Genomic DNA, 19,460 nt, shown 5'->3' with positions numbered 1-19,460 from the left:
GGCCCAAGCACTTGGGCCATCCTCCACTGCACTCCCGGGCCACAGCAGAGAGCTGGACTGGAAGAGGGGCAACTGGGACAGAACCGGCGCCCCCACCGGGACTAGAACCCAGGGTACCGGCGCCGCAGGTGGAGGATTAGCCTATTGAGCCACGGCGCTGGCCCCAATCAGCTATTTTTATAGTGTGGTACTTAATTTCATGTCAGCTAATCTGGATTATTGGACCCATATATTTGATTAAGTGCTATTCTAAATGTTTCTCTGAAGATATATATTATAGTTTGAAGCAGACTTTGCTCCCCATATTCATGTAGGCATTTGAACCCTACAATCTTATGTTAATAGTTAATGCATTAATGCAACAACTAATGATGGATTAGGGTGGAGGCTTCTTCAACTATGATGTCTGAGGGGGATCTTTGGCAGATGATAATTCGGCAGCAAGGGTGGAGTGCCCCAGTGATGTCATGGATGACATCATAAGGGGGGGACTCATAGAGGATGAAGGGAGCTGTACTCCCTGTGTCTCTCTGTTTCCTGGCTCACCATGTGGGTGGTCCTCTGCCCACACCTTGCCATTGCCAGTCACCACCAGTCCCCAGACCAATGAAGCCATACAAAGTTGAACTGTGACCTCCAAACTGTAAGTCATAATCAATATTTTTCTTCTCAAGAAACCCCTAGGAGATATTTTAGTTAAAGTAATAAAAAGCTGCTGATATAATTTGGAGAGGTTAATATATAAGTCAGTAGGTTTTGAATACATCCAGTTGCTCGCCATAGTGTGCAAGGGTGTCTGACCTATCCAAAGAAGGGGAAATTCTGCCAGCAGGCCAACTCCTCTGCTGTCCTACCCTCCAGTATTTGGATTACCAGCCCCCCAACACACACACTGGGCAGTTGATTCCTTTTATGCAAATCTCTCTCATTCTCCCTCCACATATGGAGAGATATTTGCCACTGGTTCTGTTTTCCTGGAGAACCTTGATTACTGCAGACTTTGGGACAGAGAATGCTTTTAGGAGAACATATTCTGCATTGGTTGTGGGATTTCTGGTGTTGATGCTTTTATTTAATTATATTTAAAGCCTACTGATGCCGGTGCCGCGGCTCAATAGCCTAATCCTCCACCTGCGGTGCCGGCACACCAGGTTCTAGTCCCTATCAGGGTGCCGGATTCTATCCAGGTTGCTCCTCTTCAGGTCCAGCTCTCTACTGTGGCCCGGGAGTGCAGTGGAGGATGGCCCAAGTGCTTGGGCCCTGCACCCCATGGGAGACCAGGAGAAGCACCTGGCTCCTGGCTTCGGATCAGCGCGGTGCACCGGCTGCAGCGCGCCAGCCGTGGCAGCCATTGGAGGGTGAACCAACAGCAAAGGAAGACCTTTCTCTCTGTCTCTCTCTCTCATTGTCCACTCTGCCTGTCAAAGAAAAAAAAAGCCTACTGTATTTCCAATATTAAGTAGTATAGTACAGCAACAGAGATGAACTACACGGTTTCAGTAAGTACTTCTAATTGAATACATATCAGAAGCAAGATTTTGGGTGGTTATATATGAGGGTTCTACAAAATATTTGTGAAAATTTCATAGTATGAAAAATTCATATATTTCAAAATGTTTTTGCATCAGAATAAAGCTACATTAAAAGAAAATTTATTTATTTGAAAGGGACAGTGATGGTTTACCTCCAAAAGTATGGGAACACCCAGGGCTGTACCAGACCAAATCCAGGAACCAGAAAGTCCATCCAGATTTTCCATTGGATGGCATGGACTCACTATCATCTGCTTCCTCCCAGGCACATTAGCTGGGAGCTGGTACTCTGATAGGGGATGTGGTCATAATAGGTAGTGGCTTCACTTGCTATGCCACAACACCTGTCCCTAAATTTAGTGTTAATTCAACTTTTTTTCACAAACTCTTTGAAGCATCTTCATATATTAAACCTTCAAATATTTTTTGTCAAACTAATATGTATAATTTGGCTGGTTTCTCCTAATTTGGCTAGATAGACAAAGTATGGGAAGAAAAACTTGATCTAGGAGTTAAAATTCCCAACTCCATTGTTGTAGGAGTGACTTGAAGCATTCTGTACCTTACCTCATAAATATCTCCTTATTTTCTTGGACACAGAGTTGAGATTGCTGAAAAATCAAACCAAGAATTTCATCCTGTAACAGGTTGAATTCCTCAGAGTGTTTCCTGTTAAAGTGAGGGAATTTACCAGGAATGGGAACACTAGGGAAGACCCTACTGGATTTGCGGACACTGAGCCTCCAAATTCCCAGGAGGCTTCTCTGCTAGTAGCAGCATCTGTTATCAGAAGTCTGGTCCTTTGCAATGGCCCTTAAGCAGAATAACAAGGATAAGGTTTGGGGATGAAGGAAAGAGAATGTTTGCTCTATCAGTAGGATGAGGATGCAGCAGACACACATCTAAAGAGCTAGCTACCATCTTCCAGAGTTAAAGTAGCTCAGAGGTTATTAAGAGGCTCAGAAGAGGAAGCTGTACTTGGAAGGACTTGATTAATACTTGCAAATCAGGAATTAGAGTTAGGGCCTCATTCATAAACAGACAAACTTTGAAACTTGTTCTGGATGCAAGAATAGGATTTTTAGAAATAAATCTCAATCACCAGTGCAGTTTCTTGAGAAACATGCTGAAGAAAAATTGATGGCTTGATCTGAATGTGGGTGAACGTAACAGCAGGCTCTATGTGGATAAGTAACTGCAAACCATTATTTGGCTGAAATCTTAAGGAGGCAAAGCATTGTGTTAAGATTTTCTAGTGTTTCCTTAACCAAAATGAGGCCCATCTTTTGGGAAATAAGCCCACATGAGACCATGTATCCACCAAAGAATTGACTCAGAATCATGAAAGAAGCCAAAAGCAAGGTGTTAATTGATAGTCGGTCTTGAGAGTTGTGACTAACAGGTGGAAGCAGGCACCACCCTCAGAAATTCAACTCTTTTTATGCCTACCATGCAGAGGTCTCTTCCCCCAGTTCCTCACTGGCTGAGCAACTTGGGAGTTACAATTGTAACCCAACACAGGGCCTAAAGCAAGGTGGGGTGTCGCTCCCCCTCTTCGTGGAGGAACAACACAGGACCCTGCGCTGTTCTTTTGTCTGCTCGGCCCTCCCCGGGTTTGCTGCTGGTTCTTCCCGGGTTGGCTACCGACCCTTCCACCTCCGTGGAAGAGCGGTTCCCCCTGCCACATTCCCCACTTCCGCGGGGGAGCGGCACACCGCCGGCCGGCTCTCTCGGGGGCTGCTCAGGTGTTCCTTCAGATAGATGTTCCTGGTGCATGTTGTCTCTCTCCTCCTTTATAGTCCTCTTCCACCAATCCCAACTCTGCTACCCACACGCCGAGTACGCTGCTCTCCTCCAATCAGGAGCAGCTCCTGCAGCTTGTCAAGTTGGTGAGAAGCAGCTGTGTAGAAGCTGTTTATTCCTCTCCCCAGCGCCATATTGTGGGAGAGCAGATGCATAGAATAAGTCTTAATTCCAGTAACTTAGTCTAGTCTGAGTTGCTCCCCACAGTGGGGTAACAGTGATGAGTATTGCTGGGCAGACTGGAACTTGATGGCTGGAGAGGAACTAAGAAGGGAAGGCACTTTGTAGCAAGCATTCAGGACTTATAGATTACAGAATTGCAGAAGGTGGCAAAGATAACGATGGATGTAAGGATTGTAAAGTAAGGTCAGCAGCTGACCTACTTTGGGGTGGTTGCAACCCTTTATTCTACATGCTACTGAGGTCTAGTCTCATGGCAGCACTTAGGCTAAACTAAGTCACTTATGAAATACGCCATGGTCATTTCTCACAAATTCCTCTGAATTTTATGACTGGTAAGGTATATTATGCTGTTAGTCACACACATACCCCCATCACACTGTTTAGTCACCTGCACCCCAATTCACCTCATTACACAGCTATTCCACCTGCATCTGAGGTTAGTGCTGCTTTGCCTGAGAAAATTGTAATGACTTCCCCTGAAGCAGCTGTCATGCAAAGAGCATGCTGATTGTCCAGCACCCACCATCACTCTGTCTTAGATTTGAATCTAGATTTAAGATCCAGCAGACCCCCAAAAATCGTGTACAAAATGTAACCCTTGGGAAGATATGCTATATGACAAAATAATGACTATATTTTATATTAAATTTATACAGAGAGAAATCTAAGGGATGAGTGTGAGAATGCTATAGAACAGCCCCCATAACACTTTGGAGGAGTTGCCACAAAACCTCCAAAACTGGGTCTGCTCACCCAGTGTGCTGTTAAGCCAATTATTGAGATTGCAGCTGTTGAAAAAAAGCAGGATTCTATTGCAGTGCACAGAGCAAGGAGCCAGGCAGCTCCCAAGGGAGTGCAGGCAGTGACTCTTACAGACCAAAGTTAGGGTTGAGCACTGGATGATCAGTTCCTCTGTGCGTGTGCCTTTACTTGAATTGGACAGTGATAAGGGTCAGTGTTTTTTTTTTTTAATGGCAAAGATGGAAATGAATATGTCTGAGTCTAAGGGTAGACTGGGTATTGGTTTCTCTGGGGTTTAAAGTTTCTGAAAAAAATCTTAGTCTAACATGGTACTTTAGCTATAGGGGTGGTGAATGAATTTTGTGTCTTGCCATACAGAGTTCTGCTAGCATATTCTTTCAAGAACTTACAGAATACAGGTCAAGCCTGAAAAGCTAACTATGCCACCGACAGGGACAATAGTGCTATTCCCTTACTTAAGGACTAAATCTTTACAAAAAAGGAATTAAAATTCAAGGAAGTGATACTAAGACCTTAAAAAATCTGTACCAAAGGCTGCTGGCGAGGGAGCTCAGCTAAATATGGATATTGACTACATGAGATAATGGTAGAAAGAATGTAGATTTGGATCAGGCTGAATTTGTTAACATGTGCCCATTAAGTGGAGATTCTGCTTTAACTGTACTCCAGAATCAGAAAGAGCACTACCAGTTGCTTCAGGTGGTAGGCTAAATCATCGACCAATAGTGGCCCACAGAAAATGAACGTAAAATGCTGCACCTGCCTTGGTAATACCATAAAGGAAGGGATTTAAAGGCTATGGAGATTCATCACCTGAGACCTGCTCATCCATAGTGGAAAGTCCAGAAGACATCAAAACTGTGATAAAAAAAACACATTTGTATAGGAAGTCCCAGCATCCTTGTATGTCTCTCTGGTGTCTATTCTGTGTAGGCCAAAATTGTAGTGAGAACTCTTAATGCCATGAGAATAATTGGGTTTTCAGAGGCAAATTATCAGAGACAAAGTAGCAGCGCTCCACCAGCAAAACAAAGTGAGCTTTGCTACTGTAGTACACAGCAGGGATCATTGAATCTCCAGCCCTGTGCCATAGTTTAGCTATGAGAATCTTGATCATCTCTTCTACTAGACATCACACAATCCATGACATTGATCACCCTATGCTGATTAGGCTTAAGGAAAAAGAATTAGCAACCATTCCAGACATATTGGTACAACACTTGAATGACAGAGGGTAAAAAATAAATTCAAGAAAAAGCCAGGGACTTCCTTTGTTAGTGAGATTTCTAGGAATCAAGTGAAATGGGACATGTGTGAAATCCCTTTAGAGATGTAAGATGAGTTGTTCAATGTGGCCTCTCCTGCAACCAAAAAGGAAGTACAATGCGTAATAGACCTCTTTGGATTTGGGTTAGAGCATATTTCTCATCTGGATCTATTACTTCAGGCTATTTGCTGAGTGATCCAAGAAGCTTGTAGGTCTGATTAGACCCCGGGACAGGAGAAGTTTATAAAATACAAACAGCTTGCTGTGCAAGCTGCATGTATTTTGGGGGCCATATGTTGTCCAACAGATCCAATAGTGCTTGAAATGTCAGTGGCTGGTAATGATGCTGTTTGGTGCCTTTGTCAGGCCCTCACAAGTGAATTTTCAAGCAATGCCCTGCCAGACTCTATGATAATTACTCTCCGTTTGAGAAACCCCTTCTGTGTCTAAAATGGACTAGATACTTACCTGTGAGCTACTGTGTTACTATGTGACCTGACATTCTCATTATGAAATGGATATTACCGGAACTTCCTCATCAAGCCTTAAAGTTGGGTGTGCACAATAGCATTCCATTATCAAATGGAAGTGGTATGTTCCAGACAGGGTTCAAGTAGGCCTTTGAAGGCACATCTAAGTTATGTGGAGAAGTGCTCAAATGCCATAGCTCTCACCCCTGCTGCATGGAGAACCTCCCTACAGTCAAGTGATGGAGAAAGTTAAATATCAGGTCTTGCTTACAGATCAGTCTGCATGGCATGTATGTGGGCCCATATGGAAGTGGGCAGCTGAGGCTCTGTTGTTTTCTGGGACTTTCCTGAAGGGCAGAGGGGAAGGGAAATGCTCCCAGGGTGCAGAACTTTGAGCTGTTTCTGGTTGCTCATTTTGCTTGGGGGAAAAATGGCCCAGACATGAAATTCTGTGGCGATTTATGAGTTGGGGCCAACAGTTTGGCTGGGTGGTCAGTGACTTGGAAGGAACATAATTGGAAAATTGATGACTAAGAACTCTAGAGAGAGTTACATGGAAAGATCTCTCTGAATGGGAAAAAGTGGAGATATTTGTGTCTCATGTGCATGTCACCAATGGGTGATCTGAGCAGAGGAGAATATTAATAAACCAGTGGCTAGGACAACCCATTCTGTGGATACTAGCTGGCCTCTTCCCTGTTCTACCCTCATCATTGGTCAGTAGGCTTATGGACAAAGTGGCCATGCAGGCAGGGATGTGGGCCAAACATGGACATGGCAACTTTAGCTTCCATTCACCAAGGCTAACATGGTGACAGCCACTGCTGAGTGTCCAATCTTCCTGCAGCAGAGAGCAAAGCTAAGTCTCCAATATGGCACCATTCCCTGGAGTGATCAGACAGCTACCTGGTGGCAGGTAATTATATTGGGCCACAAACCTTATGTAAAAAGAAACATTTTGGTGTTCTTGCAACAGATGCTTTCTCTGTGTACAGACTCCCCTTTCCTGCTTACAATTCTTGTTCCTAGTGAGCTGGTGGTTACAATTGTTAGGCTTATCCCACAAACACAGGATGAAAGTGTAGAGAGGACGCGTGAGCTGTCCTTTGCTACCTGTACCCCCTTTGCAAAATTCCCTTTCTTATGTCAACTCTCTAGGATCTCTCAAATCTGCATCTTCATGCAAAAATAATACTCTTTTCATTTTGTAAGGCTTTTTAAAACTTATTTTTACTATCAGCCAGTATTAATCTACCCTTGCAGAGACTTTTTAACAATGAAACAAGGATTTTGGGAACAAACTTTTTATCAGAAACATATTGGAGTGTGTGCATTGTGGCATAGCAGATAAAGCTGCAGTTTGTAACTCTCATATCCCATATTGGAGCATTTGTTTGAGTCCTGGCTGCTTTGCTTCTGATCTGAATTCATGCTAATGTGCTTGGGAAGCAGCAGGATATGGCTCAAGTACTTGAGTTCCTGCCACCTACATGGGAGGCCCAGATGAAGTCCCTGGCTCCTGGCTTCAGTCTGATACTGCTCCAGCTGTTGCAGGCATTTGGGGAGTGAACCAGTTGATGGAAAATTTCTCTCTCTCTCTCCCTCTCTCTCCTTTTCCCTCTTTCCATAACTCTACCTTTTAAATAAGTATATTCTTTCTTTTCCTTTTTTATGCATTTTATAGAGAACATATTTCATGTACTTTATAACGAAGTTTCAAGAACATAATGATACTGCTCGTTTTCCCTCTCTCACATCTTTCCTCCTCCTTCCTTTCTTATTTTCTATTATAATTTGTCATATGCACATTTAATTCACTTTATAATCAGAAGCTAAATCTGCCACTAAATAAAGAATTCAACAACAATTAGTAACAAGAAAGATTACTGATCTTCAGGAGTGTAGACAAAGGGATATAATAGTCAAATCTTAAGATGTTAATTTCATACACTTTACATTTTTTTGTATTATATATATATTAGTTCCCACAATTCAGAGAAAACATGTTACATTTATCTTTTGGGAACTGGCTTATTTCACTAAGCAAATGGTCTCCAGTTGCATTCACTTTGCTGTGAAAGGACTTCAATGGCTTTTCCTATGGCTGAGTAGTAGTTTGTTGTGTACCACTTTTCTTTTCATTTTTAAGTGTAATTCTTTCAAGATTTATTTTTATTTATTTGAAAGGCAGTCAAAAATGCACATACACACACACACACACACAGAGAGAAAGAGAGAGAGAGAGAGCGAGAGAATTTTCATCTGCTGATTCACTCCCCAGATGGCTGCAATGGCCAGTGTTGGGACAGATGGAATCCTGGAGTTGGAAGCTTCGTCCAGGTCTTCCACGTGGGTGCAGGGGCCCAAGATCTTGGGACATCTTCCACTGCTTTCCCAGGTGCATCAGCAGAGAGATGGACTGGAAATGGAGCAGCCAGGATGCAAACCAGTGCACACATGGTATGCCAACATCGCAGGCAGCAGTTTTACCCTCTATACCACAGCACCAGCCCCAGTGTACCACATTTTCTTCATCCAGTCATCACTTGATGGACATCTGGACTGAATCCATATCTTAACTATTGGGAATTGAGCTGCTATAAATATGGAGGGGTGAGGTATAGATAAATCTTTCACATGTAGCTTTAATTTCTTTTGGGTAAATTTCCAGGAATGGGATAGCTGGGCCATTTGGTAGATCTATTTTCAGATTTCTGAGGAATCTCAATACTGCACTTAATACTGCATAATCATTGTCCTATTTTACATACCCACGAACATTGTATTAGATGCATTTTTCTCCGTATCCACACCAGCATTTTTTATTTGTTGATTTTTGGATGACATCCATTCTAACTGGGGTGAGGTGAAACCTCATTGTGGTTTTTATTTGCATTTCCCTGATAGCTAGTGATCTTGAGCATCTTTTCATGTGTCTGTTGGCCATTTGTATTTCATATCCTTAGCCCAGTTCTAAACTGAATTGTTTGTTTTCCTGTTGTTTCTTAAGCTTATTATATATTCTGGATGCTAATCCTTTATCAGGTGTATATTTTGGAAGTATTTCCTCCAATTCTATCCATTACCTCTTTATTTTTGTTTTAATGTGCTGTGCAGAAGTTTCATAGCTTGATATAATCCCATTTGCTTATCTTTGCTTTTATTATATGTGATTATGGAATCTTATCCAAAGAGTCTTTGCCTAAGCCAATGCCTTTCAGTGTTTCCTCTATGTTTTCCTCTAGTAATTTGGTGGATTCATCTCTGAAGTTTAGAACTTCAATCTGCTGTGAGCTGATTTTGCATAAAGGGGAAGGCAGGGCTCTTATTTCAAAGTTTTGCATGCAGAAATCCAATTTTCCCAATACCATTTGTTGAAGAGAATATCTTTTCTCCAGAGAGTGATTTTAGCTCATTTGCCAAATACCAGTTGAGTGTTGATGCATGAGTTAATTTCTTGGGGTTCTATTCTGTTCTATTGGTCCACATGTCTATTTTGTATAGCACCAAGATGTTTTGATTATAACTGCCTTGTACTATGTCTTCAAATCTGATATTATTATGCTCTGGCTTTGTTTTATTGCTTAAGATTGCTTTAGTTATCTGGGGTTTCTCATGTTTCCATATGAATTTGAGGATTTTTTTTTTTTATCTGAGAATAATGTCCTTGGTATTTTGGTTGGAATCAAATTGAATCTGTAGATTGCTTTGTGTAATATGGACATTTTGAAGACATTAATTCTCCCAATCCATGAACATGGACAATTTTTCCATTATTTTGTGTTTCCTACTACTTCTCTCCTTAATGTTTTTTAATTTTCATTGAAGGAATCATTTATGTCTTTGGTTAAACTTATCCCAAGGTAGTTAAATTTTTTTGTGGCTATTGTGAATACAAGTTTTTTTCTCAGCCATGGGATTTTTATTACAAAGGCTACTGATTTTTGTCGGTTGATTTATATCCTGCAGCTTTGCCAAACTGTCTTATAAATTCCAATAGTCTCTAGTAGCTTTTGATTCCCTTGGAATAGGATCATATAATATGTTAACAAAAATAATTTGACTTCTTTCTTTCCAGTGGTATCCTTTATTATTTCTTTTTCTTACCTAATGTCTCTGAACAAAATTGCCAGAACTATATTGAATAGTAATGGTGAGAGTGGATATTCCTGTTTGGTTCTGGATCATTGCAGAAATGCTTCCAGTTTTTCCCTATTCAATATGATATTGGTCTTGGGTTTTTCATATATTGCCTTGATTGTGTTTAGGTATGTTATTTCTATATTCAGTTTGCTTCAGGTTTTTTTTTTTGTTGTCATGAAATTGTGTTGCATTTTGCCAAATACTTTATCTGCATTTGTTGAGTAAATTATATGGTTCTTACCCTTCATTTTGTCAATGTGATGTATCTAATTTATTGATTTATGTATACTGAAACATTCCTGCATCCCAAGGATAAATCCCACTTGATACAGGTAAATGATCTTTCTCATGTTTTCCTGTTTTATAGCAACTAATATTTTGTTGAGGATTTTTCCCTCCCTTTCAATTGCTATGAATAGTTTTATAATTGGCTTTATATCTTCTCTAAAAGTTTGGTAGAATTAAGTAGTGAAGCCATCCAGTCCTGGGCATCTTTCTATCATTGTAGGGTATTTGTTATGATTGAATTTCCATTTTAATTATTGGTCTATTTAGGTTTTCTGTATTTTCATACCTCAATTTTGGTAAATTGCATGTGTCCAGAAACCTATCCATTTCTTCTAGATCTTATAATAACATGTTGGTGTATCGGTGCTTGTAGTAATTCCTGATGGTCTTTTTTATTTTTGTCATATCCATTGTAACATCTCATTTTTTTATCTCTGATTTTATTAATTTGAGTATTCTCCATTTTTTCAGTTAATTGGGTCAGTAGTTTATCAATTTTGTTTATTTTTTTCAAAACATCATCTCTTCATTTCACTGATTTTTTTTGTTGGAATTTTTACTTCAATCTGGTTTATTCTCTAATTTTTATTCTTTCTTTCTTGCTACTAATTTTTTTTCTTGCTACTAATTTTGAATTTGGTTTGTACTTGTTTTTCTAGGTCCTTGAGAAGCACTGTTAGGTCATTTATTTGATGTATTTCCAATTTTATAATGTGAGGACAAATTGCTTATAAATTTTCTACTTAACAATGCTTTTCTGAATCCAGTAAGTTTTTTTTTTCTTTTTTTTAAGTGGTAGTAAGTATAGGATTTTTTGAACTTTTATTTAGTAAATATAAATTTCCAAAGTACAGTTTATGGATTACAAAGGCTCCCCCCCCCCATTAACTTCTCTCCCACTCGCACCCCTCCCATCTCCCGCTCCCTCTCCCATTCCATTCACATCAAGATTCATTTTCAATTCTCTTTGTATACAGAAGATCAATTCAGTATATATTAAGTAAAGATTTCATCAGTTTGCACCCACACAGAAACACAAAGTGTAAAACACCGTTTCAGTACTAGTCATAGCATTTCTTCACATTGGACAACACATTAAGTTCAGATCCCACATGAGGAGTAAGTACACAATGACTCCTGTTGTTGACTTAACAATTTGACACTCTTGTTTATGGCATCAGTAATCTCCCTAGGCTCTAGTCATGAATTGCCAAGGCTATGGAAGCCTTTTGGGTTTGCCGACTTCTATCTTATACTGACAGGGTCATATTCAAAGTGGAAGTTCTCTCCTCCCTTCAGAGACAAGTACCTCCTTCTTTGATGGCCCTGTTCTTTCCACTGGGATCTCACTCGCAGAGATCTTTCATTTAGGTTGTGTTTTTTTTTTTTTTTTCCCAGAGTGTCTTGGCTTTCCATGCCTAAAATACTTCATGGGCTCTTCAGCCATATCTGAATGCCTTAAGGACTGATTCTGAGGCCAGAGTGCTGTTTAGGACATCTGCCATTCTATAAGTCTGCTGTGTATCCCGCTTCCCATGATGGATTATTCTTTCCCTTTTTGATTCTATCCGTTAGTATTAGCAGACACTAGTCTTGTTTGTGTGATCCCTTTGACTCTTAGACCTATCAGTGTGATAAATTGTGAACTGAAATTGATCACTTGGACTAGTGAGATGGCATTGGTACCTGCCACCTTGATGGGATTGCATTGGAATCCTCTGGCACGTTTCTAACTCCACCATTTGAGGCAAGTCCGATTGAGCATGTGCCAAATTGTACATCTCCTCCCTCTCTAATTCCCACTCTTATATTTAACAGGGATCACTTTTCAGTTAAAATTTAAACACCTAAGAATAATTGTGTGTTAATTACAGAGTTCAACCAATAGTATTAGAACAAAAAAATACTAAAAGTGCTAAAGTATTACATTGTACATCAACAGTCAGGACAAGGGCTGATCAAGTCACTGTTTCTCATAGTGTCCATTTCACTTCAACAGTTTCCCCTTTGGTTCTCAGTTAGTTGTCCCTGATCAGGGAGAACACATGATATTTGTCCCTTTGGGACTGGCTTATTTCACTCAGCATAATGTTTTCAAGTTTTGATATGTTGTATTGTCATCTTCATAATTTCCAGGAATTTTTTGATTTCTCTTTTGATTTCTTCCATGATGCACTGACTGTTAATTAAGAATCATGTTGTTCAGTGTCCATATGCTTTCATATTCTCTGGAGTTTCTTATGCTGTTAATTTCCAGCTTCATTCCATTGCCTTCAGAACACATACATGGTGCTATTTCAATTTTTTTGAATTAGTTGCTTTACATCCTAGGGTATGCTCCATGAGCTGTTGAAATATGCGGGTTGGAGGGACGTTATGGGGGGGGAAGCCATTGTAATCAATATTCTGTACTTTGGAAATTTATATTCATTAAATAAAAGTTAAAAAAAAAGAATGTTTATTCTGCAGCTGTGGGATGAAATGATCTGTAGATGTCAATTAGATCCATTTAGGTAATTGTGTAGATTAGATCTGTTGTTTCATTATTGATCTGTTTTTGTCTAGTTAATCTGTCCATTGCTGAAAGTGGGGTATTGAAGGCCCTCATTACTATTGTATTGGAGCCTATGTCTCTCTTTAGATTCATTAATATTTGCTTGCAGTAGCCAGGTACTTTGGCATTGGGTGTATATACGTTTACTGTAGTCACATATTACTGAAGAATTGATTTGTTAATCATTACCTAATGCTTGTCTATTATGCACCCACATGCATATGTGGGCAATCAAGGAACAGGAACACCTTCATAGGGTGCAATGAGGAATAAAAGACATAAAGTATTAGAGGCACTCTGGAACCATGGCTATCTACTATTAAAACATTTGCAATCATGAATTTATTTACTGATATGCAGCGTGTAGTCAGCTGCTTATTTTTCTGTAAAAATTCAGTCATAAATGATTGAGTTAATATACACGAAGCACTTGGGATGGTGCCTGGCATATAGTAAGAGCTCAATAAATGTATGCCATTAATAGGCATCATTATTAAGGAATTTCTATCAAGAACTGATGCTGATTTTGTTCAAAAGATTTGCTTAGCTTTTGAAAACTATTTCACTTTTGATCTATCAATCAAATGGATTAAGCTGGCATAATTTCTGACATTAACTCACCTACTTTCATAGAATCAGCAATTCTTGAATTTATATTAAATGAGCTGTCAGAGTGTGCAACTGTTTTTAGGGATTTTTAAAGTCAATATTTAAATAAAAATTGATCTTAGGTTTCCTTTTGATGTTGTGTTACTTGGGCTTTGGTAGGAATATTTTGCTAACTGCATGAAAATTATTATCATATTCTCTCAAATCGAAAATAAAACATGTCATGGAAGAGTACAAATATATTGAAGGGCATTTCTTTGGTTCTTTAAATATTTAGGAAATCTAAATGTTCCAAAAATGATTTAGTGAAAATGTCCCATGAAACCTTCTATCCAGTTTTGTTTGTTTGTTTGTTTGTTTGTTTGATTCTCTTATATTCTTTGTTGGGAAGAAGCATATTTGACAACTTTATATGTTAGTTTTTCTGAATCACTGGTTTGGGATTTCTGTCTTTTATGTTCTCCATCTGCTATAGAATCAGTTGTGGCAGTTTATGTATTTCTCAGTGAACATATATCTTATCCTTTCCAATTTCTTTGTATAAGGTGAACAAAGTGAACTCTTGGAGAATCTTGTATTTTTTTCCGTATCCTCATTCATTTTATAAATTACTATTGTTTTGAGGTAGCTAACCTGTAGTGTTTAAAAAAACAACGTGTAATGGGCTGATGCTGTGGCATAGCAGGTAAAGCCGCTGCCTGCAGTGCCAGCATCCCATCTGATCCAGCTCTCTGATATGGCCTGGGAAAGCAGTGGTAGATGGTCATGTCCTTGGTCCCCTGCACCTGTGTGGGAAACCCAGAAGAAGCTCCTGGCTATTGTCTTCAGATTGGTGCAGCTGTGGCCGTTGCGGCCATTTGGGGAGTGAACCAGCAGATGGAAGACTCTCTCTCTCTGCCTCTCCTCTCTCTGTGTAAATCTGACTTTCAAATAAATAAATAAATCTTAAAAAAAATCATGTAAGAGTGAGATTAACATCTTATCATTTGATTATTGTTTATAACTCTTGTCTATATCTCTGTGGAACACTGGACTTTCTACTTTTATTTGTTAAACATTATGTTTTGTGGTGCATTGAGCCTGTGATTATAAAGCAAATTGACAGTATGTTATTATAAGAATTTAATGGAAAGAAAGGAAGGAGGAGAGAGTGATGGAAGGAGGAAGGGAGCATGGTTATGTCCTTGGAATTGGATTTATGAAATCTATTATTTTTATATTAATAAAAGAATAAAAGTAAATTTATATTGTTTTTAGAAAGAAATCATTTAACTTTGGTATAAATAAGTAATAGTTCATTTTTCAAGAGTTTTATTTATTTTTTCTGTTATTTCTAATTTATCTTGTTACCTCCTTCATCATAACTTCATACATTTTTATTTTCCTTTTACTGACTATGACTATTTTGAGTATGGGAACTGGTTGCTTGCATTTTTTCATGTTAAGTAAATATTTAAGAATGGTCTTGTTCCTTTGAATGTGTTTGTAACTGTTCCATTGATTTGGATGCATTCTGCTTCATATTCATTGATTTCTACATTATTTTATAATTTCAGCTTTGATTTTTCTCTCTGGCCAAAATTTGTTTGCAAAATTGCTTTTATGTATTGGTTGATTAGTTTTTCTAACTGCAGGTTATAAATATTTTTTATTTTCTTTTAACTTATGCTTCTCTACAATGTAATCTGAGAATGATTTCTATGATGTTTTCCATATTTTCATTTTATTTTTAGCTTACAGATCTTTTCTTTGTGGAAATATTTTAGAGGTGCATGGAAAGAATATATGTTCCCTGGTTTTAGTCTTAGAGGTTAATAATACATATAATTAAATATGCATTATTAATTATTTTAATTAACAGCATTTAAGTACTTTATTAGATCATATATTCTTGAAGTTTTGTGGTTGTTTTATATGAAATCACTTATGTACTGCAAAAGATGAATTGCCGTCTTCTTTCACTAACAGATTTATTTCTGCTTAAGCATATTGCAATGATGATCATTCTGTTTTGATTTTGTTAGTATGTTCACAGATTTTTTAAAAGTTTGATATTAATTTTAGATTATCCACTTTAATTATATCTATGTATTTGTCTTATTTAATATTTTCCTTCCTGACATCTTTCATACTTTTAGTACATATGTAAGGAGTTATTCATATTTAGAGCATATAATTTGTAAGAAAAAGAAATACAAGACAATTGATTTCTAATCAAATTGGAAAGGAAGAAATAAAATTATTCCTGTTTGCAGCTTAAATGATTTTTTATGTAGAAAGTCCTATGATTTCAAAAATAAATTAAAAATAGCTTTTGAATTTAATGAATTTATTCAGTTGTTTCAGGGTTAAAAATGAACAAACAAGAATCAGTGATATTTGTATACATTTACAACAAACTAGAAATTAAGTAAGTAATTTCACTTATAGACTTATAACAAATAAAATATTAAGTGATAAATTTAACCCAGGAAATAGATAAGACTCACACTTAAAAACCAGAGTGAAGAAAGAAATTAAAGGAGATTTAAATAAATAAATGGTAAAAAATAAACATGTCCAGTGATTGAAAAGATTAATATTGTTAAAATGGTCATAGTATCTCAAACTATTTACAGGCTCAATTTTATCTCCATAAAAATGCCTATAGCATTGTATTTAAGTAATAGAAAAAATAAAATTCTAAAACGTATATGGAATCAGAAAATGCCAGAATAGTCAAAGTGATTTTGAAAAAGCATTGCAGAGCTAAAGGAATCACACTTCCTGGGTTCAGAATATATAACAAAGCTCCCATAATTAAAATAGTATGGTACTGATATTAACAAAGAGATATATCCCAATAGGTACCAATAATACACAAATGGAAGGGACAGATGTTGCCCAAGTGGTGTTGGGCAACTCTTTATCCACAAGGGACAAAAAAATGTAATTTGTCTTTCTCATATTGCTATGATAGATTTTATTTTCTTCTTTTGGGTTGCCTTTACAAAACATTTGCCCAAGTGGTGTTGGGCAAACTCTATCCACAAGGGACAAAAAAATGTGATTTGTCTTTCTCATATTGCTATGATAGATTTTATTTTCTTCTTTTGGGTTGCCTTTACAAAACATTTTTTTCAATCTTTTTTTTTCAATCTTTTTTTTCAATCTGTCTTGGTCACTTTGATTTACATGTTTCTTTAAAGAATATATAAATTTTATGAGAGCATTTCAGGCATGGAAAGCCAAGACACTCTGTAAAAAAAAAAATGACCTAAATTTTGAAATGAAAATGAAATGAAAGATCTCTGTGAGTGAGATCCCAGTGGAAAGAACAGGCCATCAAAGAAGGAGGTACCTTTCTCTGAAGGGAGGATAGAACTTCCACTTTGACTATGACCCTGTCGGAATAAGATAAGAGTCAGTGAACTCAAAAGGCTTCCATAGCCTTGGAAACTCATGACTGGAGCATAGGGAGATTACTGATATCATAAAAAAGAGTGTCAATTTGTAAAGTCAACAACAGGAGTCACTGTTCACTTACTCCTCATGTAGGACCTCTGTCCTTAATGTGCTGTACATTGTGATTTAATGCTATAACTAGTACTCAAACAGTATTTTTCACTTTGTGTTTCTATGTGGGTGCAAACTATTGAAATCTTTACTTAATATTTACTAAACTGATTTTCTGTATATAAAGAGAATTGAAAATGAATCTTGATGTGAATGGAAGGGGAGAGGGAGTGGGAAAGGGGAGGGTTGCGGGTGGGAGGGAAGTTATGGGGGGGGGAGCCATTGTAATCCATAAGCTGTACTTTGGAAATTTATATTCATTAAATAAAAGTTAAAAAAAGAATATATGAATTTTAATTAGCTCTTTCACAGGTTTTTCTGATAGGTTCAATTTTGGTGACATTATAATATATAATGCTATTCTTTCTGAATTTGTAGCATTTCTTTTTATTTCTATTTTATATTTTACTATCATGTCTGTGTTGGTCTTGTTATGGTTGTTTGCATATGTTTCTTACATTTTTGAAGTAGCTGCTGTCATAATAACAATGAGTTAATATGTATTACATTTGTCTCTCTTTCTTTAAACATTTTCTCATCTTTCTTTGCCATAGAGAATAGGAAGAAATACGTGTTTTCCCTTTTGCCTTCTGGTATCATTTATCCATTTCATCTCCAAATTTTGGTGATTATATTTGTGTGCATGTTCAGATTTAAGTTTTTACATATACTCAACTATTTTGTATCTTTCAAACAAGCTTTTTGACCATGAGTATAAAAGATGAAACCACACACTTAACCTCTCATACCTTATACCTCTCTTAGTGGTGTAAATTTTTATAACACCAGAGATTATATTTTTATATTATGCACTGAAGTCACAATGCCACATTATCTTAGTCTCTGGCATGAAGTTAACACTAGCTTTCTTCACGCTTTCTTCAACCTCAGCTTGATGTAATCCCATTCATCTATTATTGCCTTTGTTGCCTGTGCTTCTGGGTCTCTTCCAAGAAGTCTTTGCTTATGCCAATGTCTTGCAGAGTTTTCTCCACGTTTTCTTCTAGTAATTTGAGGATATCAGGTCAGATATTTAGATCCCTGATCCACTGTGAGTTGATGTTCTAAAGGGGGAAAGAGGGTTCCTTGTTTCACACTTCTGCATGTGTAGGTCCATTTTCCTGGTACCATTTGTTGAAGAGACTGTCCTTTCTCCAGGGATTGATTTAGTTTGTCAAAAATTAGTTGGTTGTAGATGTGTGGAGCTTTTACCTTACCTCAGTTAGAATGGTTATCACCCAAAAATTGAAAAACAATAAATGCTACAGAGCATGTAGAGAAAAAGGTACCCTAATACACTGTTAGTGGGAATGTAATCTACTCCCACAATGATGGAAGTATGGATATTCCTCAGAAATCTGAAGACAGATCTACCACATGATCTAGCCATCCCACTTCTAGGAATTTACCCAAATGAAATGAAATCTGCCTTTGAAAGATTTATCTGTACTCCCATGTTTATTACAGCTCAATTCACAATAGCTAAGATATAGAATCAATCCAGATGTCCATCAACTGATGACTACATAAACAAAATGTGATATGTATGTATACACACACATACATACATATATATATATATATATATAAAGTGAGTATATCTATATATACTATATATATGATGAAATGCTACTCAGCCATAAAAAATGAAATCCTGTCTTTTGGAGCAAAATAGATGCAATTGGAAACCATTGTAAGTAGTGACATAGGCAAGTTTCAAAATGACAAATATCAGATTTTCTATGATATGTTGCAGTTCATACAGAATACAAAAATGTGTGGAAATAAAAAGGACATCTTGTCATAAGAGTGTTGTTTTTAGCCCTGTTTATACTCCTGTGGGATTATTTGTCTGCCTGCATTTTACCTCTTGAATATTTTGCTTAGTGGTGAATTAAAACTAACTAGCTAAATAAAGAAGACATTATTTGAAATGTTTTCTCCATTCTTGGAAATTCTAAACAATGTGTGTCTGTCACCTGCATTCTTCAACCCCTTAATGCCAGCAATAAAATTTCTGGGACAGTTTTGTTCATTTAGGAATTTAGGTACAGCTCTTCTGTTTTCCAGCAGTCTTACAAAGCTAGCTTAAGGGATTCTTTATTTAATTTCACATTCAGTAACTTTATTATGATGTATTTCAGGGTTAATCCTATGTGCCAATTTTTCCCCCAAGCTCAATGTGCTCTTTAATATCTAAAATCAAGTTTTCTTTTATATCTTGGAAAAGTATTGGATTACATCTTAATTTTGTTTATTTTTTTATCCTCTGCAGGAACAACTATTTTTCTTCA

The 19,460-nt window shown here is 37.4% G+C and overlaps 1 long non-coding RNA gene across 1 annotated transcript in view; it reads left to right on the top strand.

Moving 5' to 3' along the window:
* Positions 1–285: 285 nt before the first annotated feature.
* LOC138849190 (uncharacterized) overlaps positions 286–19,460 on the top strand; it is a 59,410-nt gene continuing 40,235 nt past the window's right edge. The window contains exon 1 of the long non-coding RNA XR_011387629.1: positions 286–643. This is a non-coding gene — a long non-coding RNA (uncharacterized lncRNA). The remainder of the gene's footprint in view (positions 644–19,460) is intronic.

This window comes from Oryctolagus cuniculus, chromosome 3, assembly GCF_964237555.1.
Source record: "Oryctolagus cuniculus chromosome 3, mOryCun1.1, whole genome shotgun sequence".
Taxonomy (NCBI): Eukaryota; Metazoa; Chordata; class Mammalia; order Lagomorpha; family Leporidae; genus Oryctolagus; species Oryctolagus cuniculus.
The sequence above is the reverse complement of the archived record's forward strand: the minus strand, read 5'-3'. Positions and strand labels throughout refer to the sequence as shown.